The sequence below is a fragment of the Ranitomeya variabilis genome, chromosome 2 (genome assembly GCF_051348905.1).
Source record: "Ranitomeya variabilis isolate aRanVar5 chromosome 2, aRanVar5.hap1, whole genome shotgun sequence".
NCBI lineage: Eukaryota > Metazoa > Chordata > Amphibia > Anura > Dendrobatidae > Ranitomeya > Ranitomeya variabilis.
Window position 1 is genome coordinate 417,069,076 of NC_135233.1, and position 25,950 is coordinate 417,095,025.

The 25,950-nt window shown below is 46.7% G+C and overlaps 1 protein-coding gene across 12 annotated transcripts in view; it reads left to right on the plus strand.

Moving 5' to 3' along the window:
• The window catches only part of SOX6 (SRY-box transcription factor 6), a 739,261-nt gene that overhangs the window by 72,452 nt on the left and 640,859 nt on the right, over positions 1-25,950 (plus strand). For all 12 annotated transcript variants that reach the window (XM_077286580.1, XM_077286586.1, XM_077286588.1 and 9 more), the window contains exon 2: positions 15,071-15,133. The gene's annotated coding sequence lies outside the window, so the exon portion shown is untranslated. The remainder of the gene's footprint in view (positions 1-15,070; positions 15,134-25,950) is intronic.

Sequence of the window (25,950 nt, forward strand, 5' to 3'; positions counted from 1 at the left end):
ATAATAAAATAAAGAAAATATTTTTTTTTCTTTTTCCACTAGGGTTAGGGTTAGAACTAGGGTTAGAACTAGGGGTAGGGTTAGGGGTAGGGTTATGGCATGTGCACACAGAGCGGATCGGCCGCGGATCCGCAGCGGATCGGCCGCGGATCCGCAGCGGATCGGCCGCGGATCCGCCGCGGATCGGCCGCGGATCGGCTGCGGATCCGCAGCGGATCCGCCGCGGATCGGCCGCGGATCCGCAGCGGATCGGCAGCGGATCCGCAGCGGATCCGCAGCGGATCGGCAGCGGATTGGCCGCGGATCCGCAGCGGATTGGCCGCTGCGAATTCGAAGCAGTTTTCCATCAGGTTTACAGTACCATGTACACCTAAGGAAAACCAAATCCGCTGTGCCCATGGTGCGGAAAATTCCGTGCAGAAACGCTGCGTTGTATTTTCCGCAGCATGTCAATTCTTTGTGCGGATTCCGCAGCGTTTTACACCTGTTCCTCAATAGGAATCCGCAGGTGAAATCTGCACAAAAAAACACTGGAAATCTGCTGTAAATCCGCAGGTAAAACGCAGTGCCTTTTACCTGCAGATTTTTCAAAAATCATGAGGAAAAATCTCACACGAATCCGCAACGTGGGCACATAGCCTTAGGGTTAGGGTTGGAATTAGAGTTAGGGTTGGAATTAGGGCTAGGGTTTGAAATAGGGTTAAGATTAGGCTTGTGGTTAGGGTTACGGATAGGGTTAGGGGTGTGTTGGGGTTACAGTTGTGGTTAGGGTTGGGATTAGGGTTACGGTTGGGATTAGGGTTAGGATTAGGGTTGGAATTAGGGTTACGGGTGTGTTGCGGTTAGGGTTGTGGTTAGGGGTGTGTTGGGGTTAAGGTTGTGATTAGGGTTATGGCTACAGTTGGGATTAGGATTAGGGGTGTGTTGGGTTTAGTGTTGAAGTTAGAATTGAGGGGTTTCCACTGTTTAGGCACATCAGGGGTCTCCAAACGCAACATGGCGCCACCATTGATTCCAGCCAATCTTGCGTTCAATAAGTCAAATGGTGCTCCCGCCCTTCCAAGCCCCGACGTGCGCCCAAACAGTGGTTTACCCCCACATTTGGGGTACCAGCGTACTCAGGACAAACTGGGCAACAACTGCTGGGGTCTAATTTCTCCTGTTACCCTTGCAAAAATAAAAAATTACTTGCTAAAACATAATTTTTGAGGAAAGAACAATTATTTTTTATTTTCACGGCTCTGCGTTATAAACTTCTGTGAAGCACTTGGGGGTTGAAAGTGCTCACCACACATCTAGATAAGTTCCTTCGGGGGTCTAGTTTCCAAAATGGGGTCACTTGTGGGGTGTTTCTACTGTTTAGGTACATCAGGGGCTCTGCAAATGCAATGTGACGCCCGCAGACCATTCCATCAAAGTCTGCATTTCAAATGTCACTACTTCCCTTCCGAGCCCTGACGTGTGCCCAAACAGTGGTTTACCCCCACATATGGGGTATCAGCGTACTCACAACAAACTGGGCAACAAATATTGGGGTCCAAATTCTCCTGTTACCCTTGTGAAAATAAAAAATTGCTTGCTAAAACATCTTTTTTGAGGAAAGAAAAATGATTTTTTATTTTCACGGCTCTGCGTTGTAAACTTCTGTGAAGCACTTGGGGGTTGAACGTGCTCACCACACATCTAGATAAGTTCCTTGGGGGGTCTAGTTTCCAAAATGGGGTCACTTGTGGGGGGTTTCTACTGTTTAGGCATATCAGGGGCTCTGCAAACGCAACCTGACACCCGCAGAGCATTCCATCAAAGTCTGCATTTCAAAACGTCACTACTTCCCTTCCGAACCCCGACGTGTGCCAAAACAGTGGTTTACCCCCACATATGGGGTATCAGCGTACTCACAACAAACTGGGCAACAAATATTGGGGTCCAAATTCTCCTGTTACCCTTGTGAAAATAAAAAATTGCTTGCTAAAACATCTTTTTTGAGGAAAGAAAAATGATTTTTTATTTTCACGGCTCTGCGTTGTAAACTTCTGTGAAGCACTTGGGGGTTGAACGTGCTCACCACACATCTAGATAAGTTCCTTGGGGGGTCTAGTTTCCAAAATGGGGTCACTTGTGGGGGGTTTCTACTGTTTAGGCATATCAGGGGCTCTGCAAACGCAACCTGATGCCCGCAGAGCATTCCATCAAAGTCTGCATTTCAAAACGTCACTACTTCCCTTCCGAACCCCGACGTGTGCCAAAACAGTGGTTTACCCCCACATATGGGGTATCGGCGTACTCAGGAGAAACTGGACAACAACTTTTGGGGTCCAATTTCTCCTGTTACTCTTGCAAAAATAAAAAAATTCTGGGCTAAAAAAATATTTTTGAGGAAAGGAAACACATTTTTTATTTTCACGGCTCTGCGTTATAAACTTCTGTGAAGCACTTGGGGGTTCAAAGTGCTCACTACACATCTAGATAAGTTCCCTTGGGGGTCTAGTTTCCAAAATGGAGTCAATTGTGGGGAGTTCCTACTGTTTAGGCACATCAGGGGCTCTGCAAACGCAACCTAACGCCCGCAGAGCATTCCATCAAAGTCTGCATTTCAAAACGTCACTACTTCCCTTCCGAACCCTGACGTGTGCCAAAACAGTGGTTTACCCCCACATATGGGGTATCAGCGTACTCAGGAGAAACTGGACAACAACTTTTGGGGTCCAATTTCTCCTGTTACCCTTGGGAAAATAAAAAATTGTGGGCTAAAAAATCATTTTTGAGAAAAGAAAAATTATTTTTTATTTTCATGGCTCTGCGTTATAAACTTCTGTGAAGCACTTGGGGGTTCAAAGTGCTCACCACACATCTAGATTAGTTCCTTGGGAGGTCTAGTTTCCAAAATGGGGTCACTTGTGCGGGAGCTCCAATGTTTAGGCACACAGGGGCTCTCCAAACGCGACATGGTGTCCGCTAATGATTGGAGCTAATTTTCCGTTCAAAAAGCCAAATGGCGTGCCTTCCCTTCCGAGCCCTGCCGTGCGCCCAAACAGTGGTTTACCCCCACATATGGGGTATCATCGTACTCAGAACAAACTGGACAAAAACATTTGGGGTCCAATTTCTCCTATTACCCTTGGGAAAATAAAAAATTCTGGGCTAAAAATCATTTTTGAGGAAAGAAAAATTATTTTTTTATTTTCACGGCTCTGCGTTATAAACTTCTGTGAAGCACCTGGGGGTTATAAGTGCTCACTATGCATCTAGATAAGTTTCTTGGGGGGTCTAGTTTCCAAAATGGGGTCACTTGTAGGGGAGCTCCAATGTTTAGGCACACAGGGGCTCTCCAAACGCGACATGGTGTCCGCTAACGATTGGAGCTAATTTTCCATTCAAAAAGTCAAATGGCACGCCTCCCCTTCCGAGCCTTGCCGTGCACCCAAACAGTGGTTTACCCCCACATATGAGGTATCGGCATACTCAGGAGAAATTGCCCAACAAATTTTAGGATCCATTTTATCCTGTTGCCCATGTGAAAATGAAAGAATTGAGGCTAAAAGAAATTTTGTGTGAAAAAAAAGTACTTTTTCATTTTTGCGGATCAATTTGTGAAGCACCTGGGGGTTTAAAGTGCTCACTATGCCTCTGGATGAGTTCCTTGGGGGGTCTAGTTTCCAAAATGGGGTCACTTGTGGAGGAGCTCCAATGTTTAGGCACACAGGAGCTTTCCAAACGCGACATGGTGTCCGCTAACGATGGAGATAATTTTCCATTCAAAAAGTCAAATGGCGCTCCTTCCCTTCCGAGCCTTACCATGTGCCCAAACAGTGGTTTACCCCCACATGTGAGGTATTGGTGTACTCAGGAGAAATTGCCCAACAAAATTTAGGATCCATTTTATCCTGTTGCCCATGTGAAAATGAAAAAATTGAGGCTAAAATAATTTTTTTGTGAAAAAAAAGTACTTTTTCATTTTTACGGATCAATTTGTGAAGCACCTGGGGGTTTAAAGTGCTCACTATGCTTCTAGATAAGTTCCTTGGGGGGTCTAGTTTCCAAAATGTGGTCACTTGTGGGGGAGCTCCAATGTTTAGGCACACGGGGGCTCTCCAAACGCGACATGGTGTCCGCTAAAGATTGGAGCCAATTTTTCATTAAAAAAGTCAAATGGCGCTCCTTCCCTTCCGAGCCCTGCCGTGCGCCCAGACAGTGGTTTACCCCCACATATGAGGTATCAGCGTACTCAGGACAAATTGGACAACAACGTCCCTGGTCCAGTTTCTCCTTTTACCCTTGGGAAAATAAAAAAATTGTTGCTAAAAGATCATTTTTGTGACTAAAAAGTTAAATGTTCATTTTTTATTTCCATGTTGCTTCTGCTGCTGTGAAACACCTGAAGGGTTAATAAACTTCTTGAATGTGGTTTTGAGCACCTTGAGGGGTGCAGTTTTTAGAATGGTGTCACTTTTGGGTATTTTCAGCCATATAGAACCCTCAAAATGACTTCAAATGTGAGGTGGTCCCTAAAAAAAATGGTTTTGTAAATTTTGTTGTAAAAATGAGAAATCACTGGTCAAATTTTAACCCTTATAACTTCCTAGCAAAAAAAAAAATTGTTTCCAAAATTGTGCTGATGTAAAGTAGACATGTGGGAAACGTTATTTATTAACTATTTTGTGTCACATAACTCTCTGGTTTAACAGAATAAAAATTCAAAATGTGAAAATTGCGAAATTTTCAAATTTTTTGCCACATTTCCGTTTTTTTCACAAATAAACTCAAAAATTATCGACCTAAATTTACCACTAACATGAAGCCCAATATGTCACGAAAAAACAATCTCAGAATCGCTAGGATCCGTTGAAGCGTTCCTGAGTTATTACCTCATAAAGGGACACTGGTCAGAATTGCAAAAAACGGCAAGGTCATTAAGGCCAAAATAGGCTGGGTCATGAAGGGGTTAAAATGCAATAATGGGCGATCAAAAGAACGTATCTGCACCAAAATGCTATCATTAAAAACGCCAGCTCGGCACGCAAAAAAATAAGCCCTCAACCGACCCCAGATCATGAAAAATGGAGACGCTACGAGTATCGGAAAATGGCAATTTTTTTTTTTTTTTTAGCAAAGTTTGGAATTTTATTTTCACCACTGAGGTAAAAAATAACCTAGACATGTTAGGTGTCTATGAACTCGTACTGACCTGGAGAATCATAATGGCAGGTCAGTTTTAGTATTTAGTGAACCTGGCAAAAAAGCCAAACAAAAAACAAGTGTGGGACTGCACTTTTTTTGCAATTTCACTGCACTTGGAATTTTTTTCCCGTTTTCTAGTACATGACATGGTAAAACCAATGATGTCGTTCAAAAGTACAACTCGTCCTGCAAAAAATAAGCCCTCACATGGCCAAATTGACGGAAAAATAAAAAAGTTATGGCTCTGGGAAGGAGGGGAGCGAAAAACGAACACGGAAAAACGGAAAATCCCAAGGTCATGAAGGGGTTAAACTTCTCCACAGCAGTATCACGGACCTGCCTGTTGTGTTCCTTGGTCTTCATGATGCTCTCTGTGCTTCACACAGAATCCTGAGACTATCACAGAGCAGGTGCATTTATACGGAGACTTGGTTATACACAGGTGGATTACATTTGTCATCATTAGGCATCTAGGACAACATTGGATCATTCAGAGATCCACAATGAACTTCTGCTGCACTGAAAGTAAAGGGGCCGAATAATATTGCACGCCCCACTTTTCAGTTTTTGACTTTCCACAAAAATGTAAAATAACCAATAAATTTCGTTCACTTGTTGTTGATTCTTCACCAAAAATTTACATTTGGTATCTTTATGTTTGAAGCATGATATGTGGAAAAGGTTGAAAAGTTCCAGGGGGACGAATACTTCCGCAAGGCACTGTATATAGCATCACCCTCCCATCCCAGGGCTAAAACGGCATGTCTGTAAAATCCAGGCAGTCAAACATCAATGTACATGTTCACAAAACCCCGCACCTGTACATGTGTGGTGAAGCACCTCTCTCCTCTCGGTAAGCTGGAAGAACTGCCGGCACTAATGATGATAAAGAGAAAGAAAAAAGTAATAATAAAATATTTTTTGGTTTTGTTGTGTATGTGGTGACGTTTATGTCGGCCGCACCACGGCGTCACTATGGGATCATACGAATGGTCATAGACTAATGTGACTATAGGGTTTGTGAGACCGAGTTTATCTCAGCAGATCGCTCTTCACATAACAAAACTGAATGTATAGAAGTCACAGCGACAGAACGAATCCCGGCACCCACGAGACACAGAACCGTCCTGTTGGATATAGAGACTCCGGGAGATCTCTCCTCTCCTCTACATCACATGTTTGTTTCAAGTTTGCCTAGTTTTTTCTTTTCTATTATATTTTTCTTTTTTCTTTCTGTTTATTATCATTAGTGGCGGCAGTTCTTCCAGGTGTTGTGGACATGTACACTGATGTGTGACTGCCTGGATTTTACAGACATGTACACTGATGTGTGACTGCCTGGATTTTACAGACATGTACACTGATGTGTGACTGCCTGGATTTTACAGACATGTACACTGATGTGTGACTGCCTGGATTTTACAGACATGTACACTGATGTGTGACTGCCTGGATTTTACAGACATGTACACTGATGTGTGACTGCCTGGATTTTACAGACATGTACACTGATGTGTGACTGCCTGGATTTTACAGACATGTACACTGATGTGTGACTGCCTGGATTTTACAGACATGCTGCTTTAGCCCTGGGATGGGAGGGTGACGTTATATAATGTGTGTCCAGCATTCTTTTCTTGGGGATGATGTTATAATATACGTATTCTCACTGCTGAAGCCTTTGATAGATAGCGATTGGCTTCTGTTAGTATAACCACACCTAATAGTAAGGAAGGTGGGGTATAAATAGCTGAAAAAAATCACTTTATTGTACACCTGATGAAGGCCGACATGTGTTGTGTTTTTTTAATAAGGTTTTATCATCTTTTATAAAATGTAGCATTTTATGTAGCCAATAAAATATCATCTGATTGGACATCCGACATACTTGGTTCTTTGGCTATATAACCCCCTTCTTCCAGACTGGGTTACGGATCCTCTGAAGGAAGCGCCCGAAACATCCTGATTCCTGTCTGGTGAGATTTGTCATTCTGTTCTCGTGCGGATAAAATGTAGTGTGCGGTGTGTGATGGCACCCCAAGGAGATGTTAGTTCTGCTGGACACGCAGCGTGCTGGCCCCAGAAAACACGATCTTAGGCTGCCGTCACACTATCAGTATTTGGTCAGTATTTTACATCAGTATTTGTAAGGCTAGTTTCACATTAGCGTTTAAATCCGCAGCGTTTAAAACGCATCCGCAAGTGGTGGAAAAAACGCATATAAACGCGTAAAAACACGGCGTTTTTTAGACGCATGCGTTGTCTCATGCGGTTAAAAAAACGCTGCGTTTTTACGCGTTTATATGCGTTTTTTCCTGCGTTTGCATTTTTGGTGCGCATGATGAGAAATTTCACAAGAGAAAAATCAAGATAACCAGACACCGCCAATAAGACTACAGAGGGCGTGTATTATGGGATCTCTATATATAGACCCTAGGGCTACTGAAATTTTAACAGTTTGCTGTATCCTGTGTCATGATGGATCTTCGTATGGAGAGCTTTATTTCAACCTGGATTTAAGCTTCAAGCTGTTTCTTGCCTGTGCTTTTGCTTGGGAGCAAGACAGGAATCGCGAAAGATGGAGAAGGAGACAACGTAGGCGTTTTTGGAGGCACCCCATTATTGAACTACGTGAGAGCCGTGGAGCCTATCACACGCTGTATGGCGAGCTTAATGCCAACCCCGAGAAATTCCAAGAATACACAAGGATGTCGCAAGACTCGTTCCGGGATTTGCTTGCTCATGTCCAAGGAGCCATACGGCGACAGGACACCCAGCTCCGTAGAGCGATTCCACCGGAGGAACGTCTGCTGGTTACATTAAGGTACGTTCAAAATCTAAACCAATGACAGTCCAAATTTAGTGTTTTCTGACATGTATTTTTTGGGTATTTTCCTTTCTTTCTTTAGCGTAACCACTAACCACACCATAAAAAGAATAGATTGTAATGTTTTTTGTGTTTGTTTTTCTTCCAGATTTCTTGCAACCGGAGAGAGTTTATCATCCCTCCACTTCCAATACCGGCTCGAAATATCCACCCTGTCCGGGCTTTGTGGAATGTACTCCGGGATTGAAATTGAAATTGCGGAAAAATTCTGGAGTGTGTGTGATTTCCCCAACTGTTTAGGAGCGGTGGATGGAAAGCACATTCGCATTATCAAACTAGCCAGAACAGGATCGGAGTACTTCAATTACAAAAAATATTTTTCTGTTGTGCTCATGGCAATAGCCGATGCGAACTATCGCTTCATCGCCGAGAACATTAGAGCTTTTGGCCGTGGCAACGATTCCCAGACTTTCAAGAACTCGGATATGGGCCGCCGTGTGTATGGCAACAATTTCAATTTTCCCCCGCCACAACCTCTCCCCAACACTCAAGGCCCACCGATGCCATTTGTTATGGTTGGGGATGAGGCCTTTCAGATGTGTGAAAACCTACTGAAGCCCTATTCCAGTCGGGACTTAAACCACACTAGAAGGATCTTTAACTACAGACTGACCAGGGCCCGAAGAACAGTAGAGTGTACCTTTGGCATTCTGGTCGCTAAATGGCGCATTCTGGTCGCTAAATGGCGCATTCTTGCATCAGCTATAAATCTAAAAGTGGAAACAGTCGACGAGGTGGTCAAAGCCTGTGTGGTGCTGCATAATTATATAATGGTTAAGGAGCAACCCAACATTGATCTAGATGAACCAGTTGCACACCCACTGCCCGATTTCCAGCATCACCCGCTGCGGTCAACTGCAGCCGTTGGTCACATGCGGGACCAATTTGCTGCCTTTTTTGATTCCGATATTGGACGTGTCTCATGGCAGGACAATGTAGTGTAAATGTCCTGTTGTAATTACATCTGTACCAGTAATTTTCTACAATGATAATAATATTTCTCATTAATAAACTTTAGTTTTGGTAGTGTTGACCGTGTCTCCTATCTTTTTCCTCTCCAAACCAAGGCTGTCCTAAAACTAGCAGTATTTGGTCTGTATTTAATATCAGTATTTGTAATCCAAAACCAGGAGTGGGTGATAAAGGCAGAGGTGCAAGTTATTATGTTAATATCCTAATTTACCTCTAATTGTTCCACTCCTTGTTTTGGCTTACAAATACTGATATAAAACACTGGCCACATACTGCTAGTAATGGCAGCCATGTTGCTTTATTGGTAAGCTTGTTGACGTCATTGCGTCATGATTCTCTTCTCCTGTATCCATTGGACACAAACTGAAGAGACAATCACTATCACACTATCTATAGTCATCAAGTCAGGTGTCAGAAATAATGAATTCATGATAAACATATACAGGCTCATGAATTCACTATTTCTGACACCTGTGCAGGTGAGCATAGATATGTAGTGTGTGACCACCATTGTCCCCTCAATTTGTGTGTAATAGATTATGTATAAAGAAGAGAAAATGGTGGTTATACAAGGCAGTTCTCTACTCAACAGGTCAGGTGTCATAACTAATGAGTTTATCGACACCTGACCTGTTCAGTAGAGGTCTGCACTGTATTGCCACCATTTTCTGTTCAGACTGCCACACTAGGCACAGACAAAAAGAGATTATGGAGATACATGTAATATTTTTTGGGCCACCTCATATCTGTATACTAAAGACACACAAAGCTGCAGTCTTTTTATTTTTAACTACTGGAGATATGATGTGGCCCAAAAATTAAGTGTGTGGCGAAGTTTCTTGGCGCACGGTGTATGTTGCCGGCGGCGGAAGACACAATAAACCAAACATAATTGTGGCAAATCAAACTTTTTTTATTTTGTAAGCAACTCAAAAATGTATTTACTGCGCTGGCTTGGGGTAGAGTGATGTAAACGGGGGTGTGAAGCACTGAGGCCTGGCTAACCGTGGATGACGCAGAGGTGGCAGGAGAAGGGGCAATGAAACTAGAAGGGTCTGGAAGTTCGGGGATGGGGCTTGACACATGAGAGGCTTGAGACGCACTGGAAGGGTGAGACAAACCTGACATTACAGACACATTGGAAGGTGAAAGGGGAGGAATGCTAAGAGTCCTCTGTTTTGTTTTTTTTCTGTGTTTTTTTTTTTGGTTTGCCTGGTTGTGGGAGGTCTTGGTGGGCTCATATGGCGTGGCGTGGTGGCGGGTGACCTGTCAGGGTCCGGCTGCACTGTGTCAGAGTCCATAGTGCTCGTAGATTGTGCAGCCATGCCAGAGTCCATAGTGCTCGTAGAGCATGTAGCCATGCGAGAGTCCATAGCGCTCGTAGAGCGTGCAGCCATGCCAGAGTCCATAGCGCTCGTAGAGCATGCAGCCATGCCAGAGTCCATAGCGCTCGTAGAGCGTGCAGCCATGTCAGAGTCCATAGCGCTTGTAGATCGTGCAGCCATGCCAGAGTCCATAGTGCTTGTAGAGCGTGCAGCCATGCCAGAGTCCATAGTGCTCGTAGAGCGTGCAGCCATGCCAGAGTCCATAGCGCTTGTAGATCGTGCAGCCATGCCAGAGTCCATAGTGCTCGTAGAGCGTGCAGCCATGCCAGAGTCCATAGTGCTCGTAGAGCGTGCAGCCATGCCAGAGTCCATAGTGCTCGTAGAGCGTGCAGCCATGCCAGAGTCCATAGTGCTCGTAGAGCGTGCAGCCATGCCAGAGTCCATAGTGCTCGTAGAGCGTGCAGCCATGCCAGAGTCCATAGTGCTTGTAGATCGGAAGGCCATGCCAGGGTCCTGCTGCATCGTGGAGGTGGCGGTAAGGAAGGCCATGCCAGGGTCCTGCTGCATCGTGGAGGTGGCGGTATGGAAGGCCATGTCAGGGTCCCGCTGCATCGTGGAGGTGGCGGTACGGAAGGCCATGCCAGGGTCCTGCTGCATCGTGGAGGTGGCGGTACGGAAGGCCATGCCAGGGTCCTGCTGCATCGTGGAGGTGGCGGTAAGGAAGGCCATGCCAGGGTCCTGCTGCATCGTGGAGGTGGCGGTACGGAAGGCCATGCCAGGGTCCTGCTGCATCGTGGAGGTGGCGGTATGGAAGGCCATGTCAGGGTCCTGCTGCATCGTGGAGGTGGCGGTACGGAAGGCCGTGCCAGGGTCCTGCTGCATCGTGGAGGTGGCGGTACGGAAGGCCATGCCAGGGTCCTGCTGCATCGTGGAGGTGGCGGTACAGAAGGCCATGCCAGTGTCGTGCTGCATCGTTCAGGGTCTTGTTTTCCTCCAAGATGTAGCCTGTGTCTCGTCTGCTTCAGAGTCTGGTGAGAAGTGACCTGCAACTGTCCATACCCTCCCTTTATCACCTTGATGGTGGGGGGTGGCTTATCAGTGTCTAGAGATGTTTTTCTCTATTGAAACGCATGCGTTCAAAAACGCAACCAAACGCATGTGCTTGTGAACGCATGTGTTTACATAGACAGCAATGCGTTTTTTTGTCACAATCCTTGCGCAATCGACCGCATGCGTTTCCGGCGGCAAATAGACGCCTCTAAAAATTACTACATGTTGCATTTCCGCGCCAAGCCGCAAACGACGAGACGACGCATGCGTCGTCAAACGCGGCAAAACGCGAACAAAAAAAAACGCATGCATCGCTAATGTTAAATATAGGAATACACGACGCATGCGTTTATTTGCGATACAAACGCTGCGGCCACAACCGCCAAATGTGAAACCAGCCTAAGCCAAAACCAGGAGTGGGTGATAAATGCAGAAGTGGTGCATATGTTTCTATTATACTTTTCCTCTAATTGTTCCACTCCTGGTTTTGGCTTACAAATATACTGATGTAAAATCCTGACCAAATACTGTTAGTGTGACGGCAGCCTTACACGTCCCCATTTCCGTGCAGCAAAAGATGCGATATGTCCTTATAGCTGCGTCGTCGTGTGCTGACGGGACTCGCGGGCCGCAGTTACTCTGTTCTGTGCAATTAGCCATTTCCTCAGGCTCAGTTCACACTAGGCGTCTTTTTTTTGGCAGCAAAACTTGATCTCTTGGCAGGAAAGAAGCTGCAGAGGAAAGCACGTTTTCCTTGTTTTTTGGGGCGTTTTTTGCTGCCACATACTAGATTTGTCCATGCTGATAAAATTTAGGGTTGAAAAAAAGTCCTATTCTATAGAATCAGGTCTTGGCACAAAAACTCTGTAAAACCTGATACCTGCATTTTGGTGCATTTTTTCAGCATTTTGAGGGGTGAAAAACGCTGAACAAACGCTGAAAGAAGTGACATTCTCCATTGTGCAAATACACCGTGTAAATCACAAAATCCAAGCTGTGCGCATGAGATTTCTGAAATCGCACATTGCGGATTGGGGGGCAGAATTTTCCACACAAAATCCGCATCTCCTGGCGGTAAACGCAGGGGCGGATTTGCCACGGATTTTATGCGGAGTTTGTGCGTTTTTGATGCAGATTTTGTGCGGATTTTCTGCGGTTTTTACCCCTGCGGATTTCTATTATGGAAGGGGTCAGAAACGCTGCAGATCCGCACAAAAGAAGTGACATGCTCCTTCTTTAGATCCGCAGTGTTTTCCATGCGGATTTTTCCGCACCATTAGCACAGCTTTTTTTTTTTTCCAATTGATTTTACATTGTACTGTAAATCACTTTGCGGATCCGCACCAATTCAGCATCGTGTGCACACAGCCATAGCCTTTGCTGGTTCTGTAAAACACAGCTGAAAATTTGTATTAAAAAACCGCTGGAAAAACGCCCAGTGTGAACTTAGCCTAAAAGTCTGTCATTTCAGGAGCTGCAGGGGGAGATGAGTTTCTAAACAGCAAAGCCACAAAAGAGGACTTAAAAAGCCTCCCAAAAATTCAGAAAACCGCAGAAAAAAGGGAGAGATGTTTACCTGCCCAGGCCCCAAACAAAGGCCTGCAAGTATGTGATCTGCAGTCGCCGCGGTCCCTCCGGTATCGGACTCCCGCTATTGTCCTCACATTATGTTCAGTCATTCTGGATAACCCTTCGCTCCCCGGAGAGCTCCTGCACCGGACCCCATATAATCCCCCGGGACGCTTATCACCAATGGCAATGACTTCTCTCATTGAGGGTAAATCTGGGCGGCCGGATCCGCTGTGCTCCAAGAAAGTGACATCATTCTCCCCAGAACAGGATTACATCACTGATCCCTCACAACGTCTGCTGCAGATGTGGCTGTAATCTGGATCACCGCGATCATACGGCCACTGGCAGCCACTGGCTCCTCACACAGGCAGACACATTTCACTGTGCAGCAAAGGGCTTCATGTTGATTTCCCACAAATACAAATTCCCAGTCTGTGACACCCACCTATTGTGAATGGTGGATCCTGTGTTATCAGTCATTGTACAGGAGGAGGAGGTGAGCTGTGACATCACCTATTGTGAATGGTGGATCCTGTGTTATCAGTCATTGTACAGGAGGGGGAGGAGGTGAGCTGTGACATCACCTATTGCGAATGGTGGATCCTGTGTTAACTACTGTATATAGAGGTGTTATCAGTCATTGTTCAGGAGGAAGAGGTGAGCTGTGACATCACCTATTGTGAATGGTGGATCCTGTGTTATCTACTGTATATAGAGGTGTTATCAGTCATTGTGCAGGAGGAAGAGGTGAGCTGTGACATCACCTATTGTGAATGGTGAATCCTGTGTTATCTACTGTATATAGAGGTGTTATTAGTCATTGTACAGGAGGGGGAGGAGGTGAGCTGTGACATCACCTATTGTGAATGATGGATCCTGTTTTATCTATTGTATATAGAGGTGTTATCAGTCATTGTACAGGAGGAGGAGGTGAGCTGTGACATCACCTATTGTGAATGGTGGATCCTGTGTTATCTACTGTATATAGAGGTGTTATTAGTGATTGTATAGGAGGAAGAGGAGGTGAGCTGTGACAACAGCTAGTGTGAGTGGTGGATCCTGTGTTATCAGCTGTATATAGAGGTGTTATCAGTCATTGTACAGGAGCAGGAGGTGAGCTGTGAGATCACCTATTGTGAATGGTGGGTCCTGTGTTATCAGTCATTGTACAGGAGGAGGAGGTGAGCTGTGAGATCACCTATTGTGAATGGTGGGTCCTGTGTTATCTACTGTATATAGAGGTGTTATCAGTCATTGTACAGGAGGAGGAGGTGAGCTGTGACATCACCTATTGTGAATGGTGGATCCTGTGTTATCTACTGTATATAGAGGTGTTATTAGTGATTGTATAGGAGGAAGAGGAGGTGAGCTGTGACATCAGCTACTGTGAGTGGTGGATCCTGTGTTATCAGCTGTATATAGAGGTGTTATCAGTCATTATACAGGAGGAAGAGGAGGTGAGCTGTGACATCACCTAGTGTGGGTGGTGGATCCTGTGTTATCAGCTTTATATAGAGGTGTTATCAGTCATTATACAGGAGGAGGTGGTGAGCTGTGACATCTATTGTGATAGGTGGATCCGATCACCTGATGTTACCTGTCATTGTAACCTGATCAGTGATGATGAGACTGCTGAAAAGTCTTCTGTAAAGAGCAGGAATTATATGTCTGAATAGCCCAACTGTCCAATGTGCAAACGCTAGATTTCCCTTCATTATTCCCATCTGGATAAATGTATGGACAGTGAGTGTGAACATAAACTTGACAATAGACGACTTTCCGATGACCTGACCCCTTTAATACTCCCCCTTCCCCTTAATACTGTGGCAGTGACTTCTGCTCTAGGACGGCTCCTGCTTTCTCACATACTTGTCTGTAATGGCTCCTCTTAGGTCAGTCTCTTATTTTTTACTTTAAAGTTGCAGAGTTAAGTTTTTTTTTTTAGATTTTTTTGTTTGTGTATTTAACCCACCTCCCGAATGTGCCCCTGATCCTCCGTCCGGCATCAGCTGGGCCTCCTCTGAATTATCGATCCCTCTGAAGTGGTGTCTCTGGGCCTCAATGCAGTTTTCTCTTCTTTCCACAGGTCACGTTCATGAGTTCACAGGACGCCCAGCACTGACTTGTGGAGCCATTTTCTTCATTTTCTGTAAGTACCAAATATTTTACATTGTCGGGCCTTGATTAGGTGTGGACTGTGGTGATCTGGCGGACGGGGCGGCCTTGTGCGGTTCGGGAGGTCCTGAACAATTTGCATGCAGCGGACAGTATTAGTCTGCAGCTTTATACAGCTTTGTAGTATTAGCCTTATTTATAGGTTCTTACAATAGTGTGAGGAAAGAGCCGTGTGCGAGCGCTCGTATACAGCCGGGAATGGCACATCTGGCAGGTGATTGTCGAGGACGGGCCTGAGATTGTGGAATTAAAGGTGGAGAGCTGACAGACGCGCCGTTTACCCCTCGTGCCACATGGAGGATTTTCACGACATCTGGGGCGGATGAAGGATTTCTTCTCATTGATAGTTTGGTCGATGGGGGTCGTCTCATCTTGACTAACTGTAACTTGTTATTATGGCTGAATCGGACAGACTGCTTGTTTTCCTTCATGTTTCACTGTAGGTGTGATGATTAGGACGTGCACTGCGCTACTGATTAGGGCTAGCCATCCTTCCCTCCCCGGTATAACTTGTATAGCACCAACATGTTCCGTGGCACTGCTGCATAAAGGCTGTCACCACTTGCTTCAATCCCTGTCTCTAGTGGGCTCGAAAGCTAATGCCCCGGGTAGTGTGGGAGACGACTGCGGTGTCGGTAACGGGTTGGACCTGTCCCCGTATGTGACAAGTTGGGATACTGTCCTAAGGAGTGACCGACCAGCACCAGTCCTCTCCCAGAGAGACTGCAGCTGCATCCCCCTCCTCCCCTCCGCCATGTCGTCTGTGTGATCCTGTGCTGCAGAATGATTTCCCGAGGACGGATTATGTGAGCATATATATGGAGTATACAAGGAGCGTAAAGAGGTCACAAGATACGATAGTGAAGGCCGCACACGTGTCCCAGCAGTCGAAACTGTTCGGTAACGGACTTTACTGATCTCATGGTAAATCGCGGACTAGAGGCCCCATCCTCTCTGCGGACACTTCCAGCGATGATGCGTGCAGAGGGGGTGACAGTGGCGCTGACGCATGCCGCCGTGCACTGCGCGGGGTGGTCAGAGCTGCTCATGTCTCTGCTGCTGCTCATGTCTCCGCTCTATAGGCTGGTGATGCCGTTTACAGCTGAAGGCGAATTTTGGGGAAGGAGCTTGGGCTCATTTTACCTGGAAGAACCCGGGTCAGCTGACGTTAGTGATTCATTGTTATTGCCGAGTGACTGTAAGACGAGGCCGGACATGGGAGCGCTATTTACAGCCTTGTCATAGTGAAAGCCATCGACAATAACACGGACTGTGCTGTTTTGGGACATCAGCTCAGCCTGTAAATTACACCTGAAATCTGAGAGAATGCGTGTGATAAAAGCCATACGAGCTGGGTATTTATAGTTCTGCCATCCATCTGCACTCGCCAGCTACAACGCTTCTCCCTTGTCTGCACAATGCACCTGTTCTGTATTATTTACGTCAGTGTACAAATGTTCCTGAAAACCAATCGCAACAAACCCGATTCCGGCTGTGAGAAGGGCCGTGTGGGAAAGCCGTCCGACCACAGGGATGAGGGTGGTCATGTATGTACAGTGCGGTGTATGACATCAGACTGCAAATGGCCGCCAGGCGGAACACGTGCAGAGCTGTATACACAGTCCTATCTCCCACAGCAGAGCCCATGGCTGAGCCCACAATGGTGCCCACAGCAGAGCCCACAGCAGACCCCACAATGGTGCCCACAGCAGATCCCTCAGCACACCCCACAGCAGAGCCCACTGCAGACCCCACAGCAGAGCCCACTGCAGACCCCACAGCAGAGCCCACTGCAGACCCCACAGCAGAGCCCATGGCTGACCCCACAGCAGAGCCCACAATGATGCCCACGGCAGATCCCTCAGCAGAGTCTGCGGTAGACCCCACAGCAGAGCCCACAGTAGACCCCAGAGCAGTGCCCACAGCTGATTCCTCAGCAGATCCCACAGCAGAGCCCATGGCTGGCCCCACAGCAGATCCCTCAGCAGAGCCCACGGTAGACCCCACAGCAGTGCCCACAGCAGAGCCCACAATGGTGCCCACAGCAGATCTCTCAGCAGAGCCCACAATGTTGCCCATAGCAGAGCCCACGGTAGAGCCCACGGTAGACCCCACAGCAGAGCCCACGGTAGACCCCTCAGCAGAGCCCACAGCAGATTCCCTCAGCAGAGCCCACAGCAGATTCCCTCAGCAGAGCCCACAGCAGATCCCTCAGCAGAGCCCACAGCAGATCCCTCAGCAGAGCCCACAGCAGATCCCTCAGCAGAGCCCACAATGGTGCCCACTGCCGACCCCACAGCAGAGCCCACTGCCGACCCCACAGCAGAGCCCACTGCCGACCCCACAGCAGAGCCCACTGCCGACCCCACAGCAGAGCCCACTGCCGACCCCACAGCAGAGTCCACTGCCGACCCCACAGCAGAGCCCACTGCCGACCCCACAGCAGAGCCCATGGCTGACCCCACAGCAGAGCCCACAATGGTGCCCACGGCAGATCCCTCAGCAGAGCCCGCGGTAGACCCCACAGCAGAGCACACGGTAGACCCCACAGCAGAGCCCATGGTAGACCCCACAGCAGTACCCACAGCTGATTCCTCAGCAGAGCCCACAGCAAAGCTCACGGCAGAGCCCACAGCAGATCTTATGGCAGACCCCACAGCAGATTCCTCAACAGAGCCCACAGCAGATCTCACGGCAGAGCCCACAGCAGATCTCACGGCAGAGCCCACAGCATATCTCATGGCAGAGCCCACAGCATATTTCACGGCAGAGCCCACAGCATATCTCACGGCAGAGCCCACAGCAGATCTCACGGCAGAGCCCACAGCATATCTCACGGCAGAGCCCACAGCATATCTCACGGCAGAGCCCACAGCAGATCTCACGGCAGACCCCACAGCAGATCTCACGGCAGACCCCACAGCAGAGCCCATGGCAGACCCCACAGCAGAGCCCATGGTAGACCCCACAGCAGAGCCCATGGTAGACCCCACAGCAGAGCCCATGGTAGACCCCACAGTAGAGCCCATAGCAGATTCCTCAGCAGACCCCACAGCAGAGCTCACGGCAGAGCCCACAGCAGATCTCATGGCAGACCCCACAGCAGATCTCATGGCAGAGCCCACGGCAGAGCCCACAGCAGATTCCTCAGCAGACCACACAGCAGAGCTCACGGTAGAGCCCACAGCAGATCTCATGGCAGAGCCCACAGCCGATCTCATGGCAGAGCCCACAGCAGATCTCATGGCAGAGCCCACAGCAGATCTCATGGCAGAGCCCACAGCAGATCTCATGGCAGAGCCCACAGCAGATCTCATGGCAGAGCCCACAGCAGATTCCCCAGCAGACTCCACAGCAGATTCCCCAGCAGACTCCACAGCAGATCTCATGGCGAAGCCCACAGCAGAGCTCACGGCAGAGCCCACAGCAGAGCCCACAGCAGATTCCTCAGCAGAGCCCACAGCAGAGCTCACGGCAGAGCCCACGGCAGAGCCCACAGCAGATTCCTCAGCAGAGCCCACAGCAGAGCTCACGGCAGAGCCCGCGGTAGACCCCACAGCAGATTCCTTAGCCGACCCCACAGCAGAGCCCACAGCAGACCCCACAGCAGATTCCTCAGCAGACCCCACAGCAGATCTAAAGGCAGAGCCCACAGCAGATTACTCAGCAGAGCTTACGGCAGAGCCCACGGCAGATCTCATGGCAGACCCCACAGAAGAGCCCACGGCAGGCCTGTAGAGCACAAACCCTGAAGCAGCTGATTTCCACCCGGTGTCTTGTGGCTGAGTTATAGATACATCACCTAAAGGAGTTGTTTACTTTAAAAAAATAAACTTTTTCCCACAAACAAACAAATGAACTGCGCTTTACTTACCCTCCCCAAGTCCAACATTGTGTCTCTGAGCACTCTGTTAGGCTGCAGGAGTGATGCCACTTGGAGACCGCTGCAGCCAATCGGCGAGGCCACGGCGAAGACACAGCGCTGGAGCTGGGACGATGCGCAGAACTCGGGCTTTTTGGGCGGTGTTGTAAAAACCAGTTCTTGTGACTTGTTGAAGTGCAATGTAACGATCGCCGCCTGTGTTTGCTCCATGGTTTTATCCGCCTGCTGTTTTGTTGCACGGGCGGTATGTGCCAGTCCGCTTTATGGATACACATAATCTAGTGTCCCCCCAGACGCTCCCCAGAAGCTGCCGTTATTGCTGAGTACCGGAGTCAGCGAGCCCCCCGGGCACATGGACAGGGGGCACTTGGTTTAGTCTATACCACAGACTTCCAGGAAAGCTGGAGCCTGGAATCTGCCCTACACGCCGGCCGGCACGTTAGCGATTGTGCCGTGGAGCGGGGAATGAGCGCTGACAGAAAGTGTTGCGGCAAGCGTGTGCGCTGCGGTCCGGCCTGATTTATACAGTGCCACATCTCATTAACATGCAGTAGACCTGGAGGGGCTCCATGAGCGGAAAGGGGGATTCAGATCAGTGATGAACAGCCACGTATTGTGTCCGATTGTGAAGGTCCAGGGGGTCCAGAGTGTAGGTGGTCCACAGAGGACATCAGCTTCTAACAGGGGCTGCCGCCTTTCAAAGTGTTTATTACTGTCAGTAATTCAGAGATGAGTACAGCGCAGTTACAACCGCAGCAGAGGGCAGCGGCACTGGAGGGGTAATACTCTGCAGGGCAGAGGAGGTGGAGGAGCGATGTTCTGCAGCGAGGTCAGCAGTGTAATAATCTGCAGGATATATCACTATGTATCTGTCAGGAGGAGGAGGAGTGATGCTCTGCAGAGAGGTCAGTGGTGTAATAATCTGCAGGATATATCACTATGTATCTGTCAGGAGGAGGAGGAGTGATGCTCTGCAGAGAGGTCAGTGGTGTAATAATCTGCAGGATATATCACTGTGTATCTGTCAGGAGGTGGAGGAGCGACGCTCTGCAGAGAGGACAGTGGTATAATAATCTGCAGGATATATCACTATGTATCTGTCAGGAGGAGGAGGAGCGATGCTCTGCAGAGAGGACAGTGGTGTAATAATCTGCAGGATATATCACTATGTATCTGTCAGGCGGAGGAGGAGCGATGCTCTGCAGAGTGGACAGTGGTGTAATAATCTGCAGGATATATCACTATGTATCTGTCAGGTGGAGGGGTGACGCTCTGCAGGGGGGTCAGTGGTGTAATAATCTGCAGGATATATCACTGTGTATCTGTCAGGAGGTGGAGGAGCGATGCTCTGCATAGAGGTCAGTGGTGTAATAATCTGCAGGATATATCACTATCTGTCAGGAGGTGGAGGAGCGATGCTCTGCAGAGAGGTCAGTGGTGTAATAATCTGCAGGATATATCACTGTGTATCTGTCAGGAGGTGGAGGAGCGATGCTCTGCAGAGAGGTCAGTGGTGTAATAATCTGCAGGATATATCACTGTGTATCTGTCAGGAGGTGGAGGAGCGATGCTCTGCAGAGAGGTCAGTGGTGTAATAATTTGCAGGATATATCACTGTGTATCTGACAGGAAGTGTTGGAGCGATGCTCTGCAGAGAGGACAGTGGTATAATAATCTGCAGGATATATCACTGTGTATATGTCAGGAGGTGGAGGAGCGATGCTCTTCAGAGAGAGGTCAGTGGTGTAATAATCTGCAGGATATATCACTGTGTCTCTGTCAGGAGGTGGAGGAGCGATGCTCTGCATAGAGGTCAGTGGTGTAATAATCTGCAGGATATATCACTGTATCTGTCAGGAGGTGGAGGAGCGATGCTCTGCAGAGAGGTCAGTGGTGTAATAATTTGCAGGATATATCACTGTGTATCTGACAGGAAGTGTTGGAGCGATGCTCTGCAGAGAGGACAGTGGTATAATAATCTGCAGGATATATCACTGTGTATCTGTCAGGAGGTGGAGGAGCGATGCTCTGCATAGAGGTCAGTGGTGTAATAGTCTGCAGGATATATCACTGTATCTGTCAGGAGGTGGAGGAGCGATGCTCTGCAGAGAGGTCAGTGGTGTAATCTGCAGGATATATCACTGTGTATCTGTCAGGAGGTGGAGGAGCGATGCTCTGCATAGAGGTCAGTGGTGTAATAGTCTGCAGGATATATCACTGTATCAGGAGGTGGAGGAGCGATGCTCTGCAGAGAGGTCAGTGGTGTAATAATCTGCAGGATATATCACTGTGTATCTGTCAGGAGGTGGAGGAGCGATGCTCTTCAGAGAGAGGTCAGTGGTGTAATAATCTGCAGGATATATCACTGTGTATCTGTCAGGAGGTGGAGGAGCGATGCTCTGCATAGAGGTCAGTGGTGTAATAATCTGCAGGATATATCACTATCTGTCAGGAGGTGGAGGAGCGATGCTCTGCAGAAAGGTCAGTGGTGTAATAATATGCAGGATATATCACTGTGTATCTGTCAGGAGGTGGAGGAGCGATGTTCTGCAGAGAGGTCAGTGGTGTAATAATCTGCAGGATATATCACCATGTATCTGTCAGGAGGTGGAGGAGCGATGCTCTGCAGAAAGGTCAGTGGTGTAATAATATGCAGGATATATCACTGTGTATCTGTCAGGAGGTGGAGGAGCGATGCTCTGCAGAGAGGTCAGTGGTGTAATAATCTGCAGGATATATAACTGTGTATCTGTCAGGAGGTGGTGTAGCGATGCTCTGCAGAGAGGTCAGTGGTGTAATAATCTGAAGGATTTATCACTGTGTATCTGTCAGGAGGTGGAGGAGCAATGCTCTTCAGAGAGGTCAGTGGTGTAATAATCTGCAGGATATATCACTGTATCTGTCAGGAGGTGGAGGAGCGATGCTCTTCAGAGAGGTCAGTGGTGTAATAATCTGCAGGAGGTCCCATGGTCTGTGTCGAGGCTCTGGATCTTGTGATGAGCGCTGTATTAGGCCCCAGCTGTCACGTATGTGCTGCATGAATATGGATAAGACTCTTCAGAGGATCCGTCCACCTAACCAGCGCCGGCGGACCCTCAGCCTCGTCCGAGAGCACTCCAGCTGCTGTGGGCCGGGGGTCTCACCAACATTAACCTTAAACCCATGTATCTATCTATTATTTATCTATCTATTATCTATTTTCTGTCTATCTATTATCTATCTATCTATCTATCTATCTATCTATCTATCTATCTATCTATCTATCCATTATCTATCTATCTATCTATCTATCTATCTATTATCTGTCTATTATCTATCTATATATTATCTATCTATCTATTATCTATCATCTATATATTTATTATCTATCTATTATCTATCTATTATCTATCTATCTGTTTATCTATCTATTATCTATTATCTATCTATTATCTATCTCTCTGTTATCTATGTATTATCTATCTATTTATTATCTATCTATTATCTATCTATCTATTATCTAACTATCTATATATCTATTATCTATCTATTATCTATTATCTCTCTATTATCTATCTCTCTATTATCTATCTGTTATCTATCTATCCTCTATCTATCATCTATCTCTCTATCCATTAGCTATCTATCTATATTATCTATCTATTATCTATCTATTATCTTTTTATCTATCTATTATCTTTCTATCTATCTATCTATCTATCTATCTATCTATCTATCTATCTATCTATCTATTATCTATCTATCTATTATCTATGTATCATCTATGTATGATCATCTATCTGTCTATTATCTATCTATTATCTATCTATCTATTTGTCTATTATCTATCTATCTATCTATCTATCTATCTATCTATCTATCTATCTATCTATCTATCTATCTATCTATCTATCTATCTACTGTATCTATCTATCTATCTACTGTATCTATCTATCTATCATCTGTGTCCATCCATCCGTCCATCTCTCCTGTATCGACCTCCTCTCGCACTGTTCTTTTTTACTCTACTAACAGAATAACTGGGGTTTAAGACCCCGCAGATAATTGGAGGGGAAGTGGGAGATTTTTGGGAGGCCGCAGTATCTGCTGCTGTTCCGCTGATAATATTGTTGGGTTAATGAGTGTAATTTATCAGCCCCATCATTATCTTTCTGTCCCCACATTCCCTGTAACCCTGGGGTTGGACAGTGCAATTAACCCCTTCGCTCCCACAGGGGCTCCTCTGAAACCCAGGCTATTAAATTACCAAGCAAATGAGTCCATGTACATAGCACAGGGGAAATAGAAGGACGATGAGGCACTAATTCCGTGCATACGATGGCTGGCAGCTCTCTGCTGGCTCAGCTCGTTCCTTCTCCTCACCATTCCCAGGTCCATATTATGTTATTGGTGGGTTTGGAAGGGTGCGCTGAACCCCAGCCCACCTTACCTGCTGCAGCACATGACAAGGTGGCCTGTAACCCTACCAATGCTGATACCAGAGCTGGGAGGAGGAAAACCCATTTTGGCTTTTTAACCCCTTCATGACCCAGCCTATTTTGAGCTTAATGACCTTGCCGTTTTTTGCAATTCTGACCAGTGTCCCTTTATGAGGTAATAACTCAGGAACACTTCAACGGATCCTAGCGGTTCTGAGATTGTTTTTTTCGTGACATATTGGGCTTCATGTTAGTGGTAAATTTAGGTCGATAATTTTTGCTTTTATTTGTGAAAAAAAAAAATGGAAATTTGGCGAAAATTTTGAAAATTTCACAATTTTCTAAATTTTTATTTTTATTCTGTTAAACGGGAGAGTTATGTGACACAAAATAGTTAATAAATAACATTTCCCACATGTCTACTTTACATCAGCACAATTTTGGAAACAAATTTTTTTTTTGCTAGGAAGTTATAAGGGTTAAAAATTGACCATCGATTTCTCATTTTTACAACGAAATTTACAAAACCATTTTTTTTAGGGACCACCTCACATTTGATGTCAGTTTGAGGGGTCTATATGGCTGAAAATACCCAAAAGTGACACCATTCTAAAAACTGCACCCCTCAAGGTGCTCAAAACCACATTCAAGAAGTTTATTAACCCTTCAGGTGTTTCCCAGCAGCAGAAGCAACATTTAAGGAAAAAATGAACAATTAACTTTTTAGTCACAAAAATGAGCTTTTAGCAACAAATTTTTTATTTTCTCAAGAGTAAAAAGAGAAACTGGACCCCAAAAGTTATTGTACAATTTGTCCTGAGTACGCCGATACCCCACATGGGGAGGGAACCACTGTTTGGGTGCACGGCAGGGCTCGGAAGGGAAGGAGCGCCATTTGGCTTTTGAATGAAAAATTAGCTCCAATCGTTAGCGGACACCATGTCGCGTTTGGAGAGCCCCTGTGTACCTAAAGATTGGAGCTCCCCCACAAGCAACCCCATTTTGGAAACTAGACCCCCCAAGGAACTTATCTAGATGCATAGTGAGCACTTCGAACCCCCAGGTGCTTCACAAATTGATCCGTAAAAATGAAAAAGTACTTTTTTTTTCCCAAAAAATTTCTTTTAGCCTCAATTTGTTCATTTCCACATGGGCATCTTGATAAAATGGATCCTAAAATGTATTGGGCAATTTCTCCTGAGTACGCTGATACTTCACATGTGGGGGTAAACCACTGTTTGGGCACACGGCAGGGCTCAGAAGGGAAGGAGCGCCATTTGACTTTTTGAATGAAAAATTAGCTCCAATCATTAGCGGACACCATGTCATGTTTGGAGAGCCCCTGTGTGCCTAAACATTGGAGCTCCCCCACATGTGACCCCATTTTGGAAACTAGACCTTCCATGGAACTAATCTAGATGTGCGGTGCCCACTTTAAACCCCCAAGTGCTTCACAGAAGTTTATAACACAGAGCCGTGAAAATAAAAAATCATTTTTCTTTCCTCAAAAATTATTTTTTAGTCCTCAATTTTTATTTTCACAAGAGTAACAGGAGAAATTGGACCCCAAAAGTTGTTGTCCAGTTTGTCCTGAGTACGCTGATACCCCATATGTGGGGGGGGCAACAACTGTTTGGGCACACGTTGGGGCTCAGAAGGGAAGTAGTGACATTTAGAAATATAGACTTTGATGGAATGGTCTGCGGGCGTCACGTTGCGTTTGCAGAGCCCCTGATCTGCCTAAACAGTAGAAACCCCCCACAAGTTACCCCATTTTGGAAACTAGACCCCCAAGGAACTTACCCAGATGTGTGGTGAGCACTTTGAACCCCCAAGTGCTTCACAGAAGTTTATAACTCAAAGCCGTGAAAATAAAAAATCATTTTTCTTTCCTCAAAAATTATGTTTTAGCAAGCAATTTTTTATTTTCGCAAGGGTAACACGAGAAATTGGACCCCAATAGTTGTTGCCCAGTTTGTCCTGAGTATGGTGGTACCCCATATGTGGGGGTAAACCTCTGTTTGGGCACACGTCGGGGCTCGAAAGGGAGGGAGCACCATTTGACTTTTTGAACGCAAGATTGGCTGGAATCCATGGTGGCGCCATGTTGCGTTTGGAGACCCCTGATGTGCCTAAACAGTGGAAACCCCTCAATTCTAACTCCAACACTAACCCCAACACACCCCTAACCCTAATCCCAACTCTAGCCATAACCCTAACCACAAGCCTAATCTCAACCCTATTTCCAACCCTAGCCCTAATTCCAACCTTAACTCTAGTTCCAGCCCTGACCCTAAGGCTATGTGTGCCCACATTGCGGATTCGTGTGAGATTTTTCCAGGGTTTCCAGCCATGGCCGATGATATTGCAGCATCGGCCATGGCTGGATTGTAATATTTCACCATTTTCATAGGTGAAATATTATAAATCGCTCTGATTGGCTGTTTCACTTTCAACAGCCAATCAGAGCGATCGTAGCCACGGGGAGTG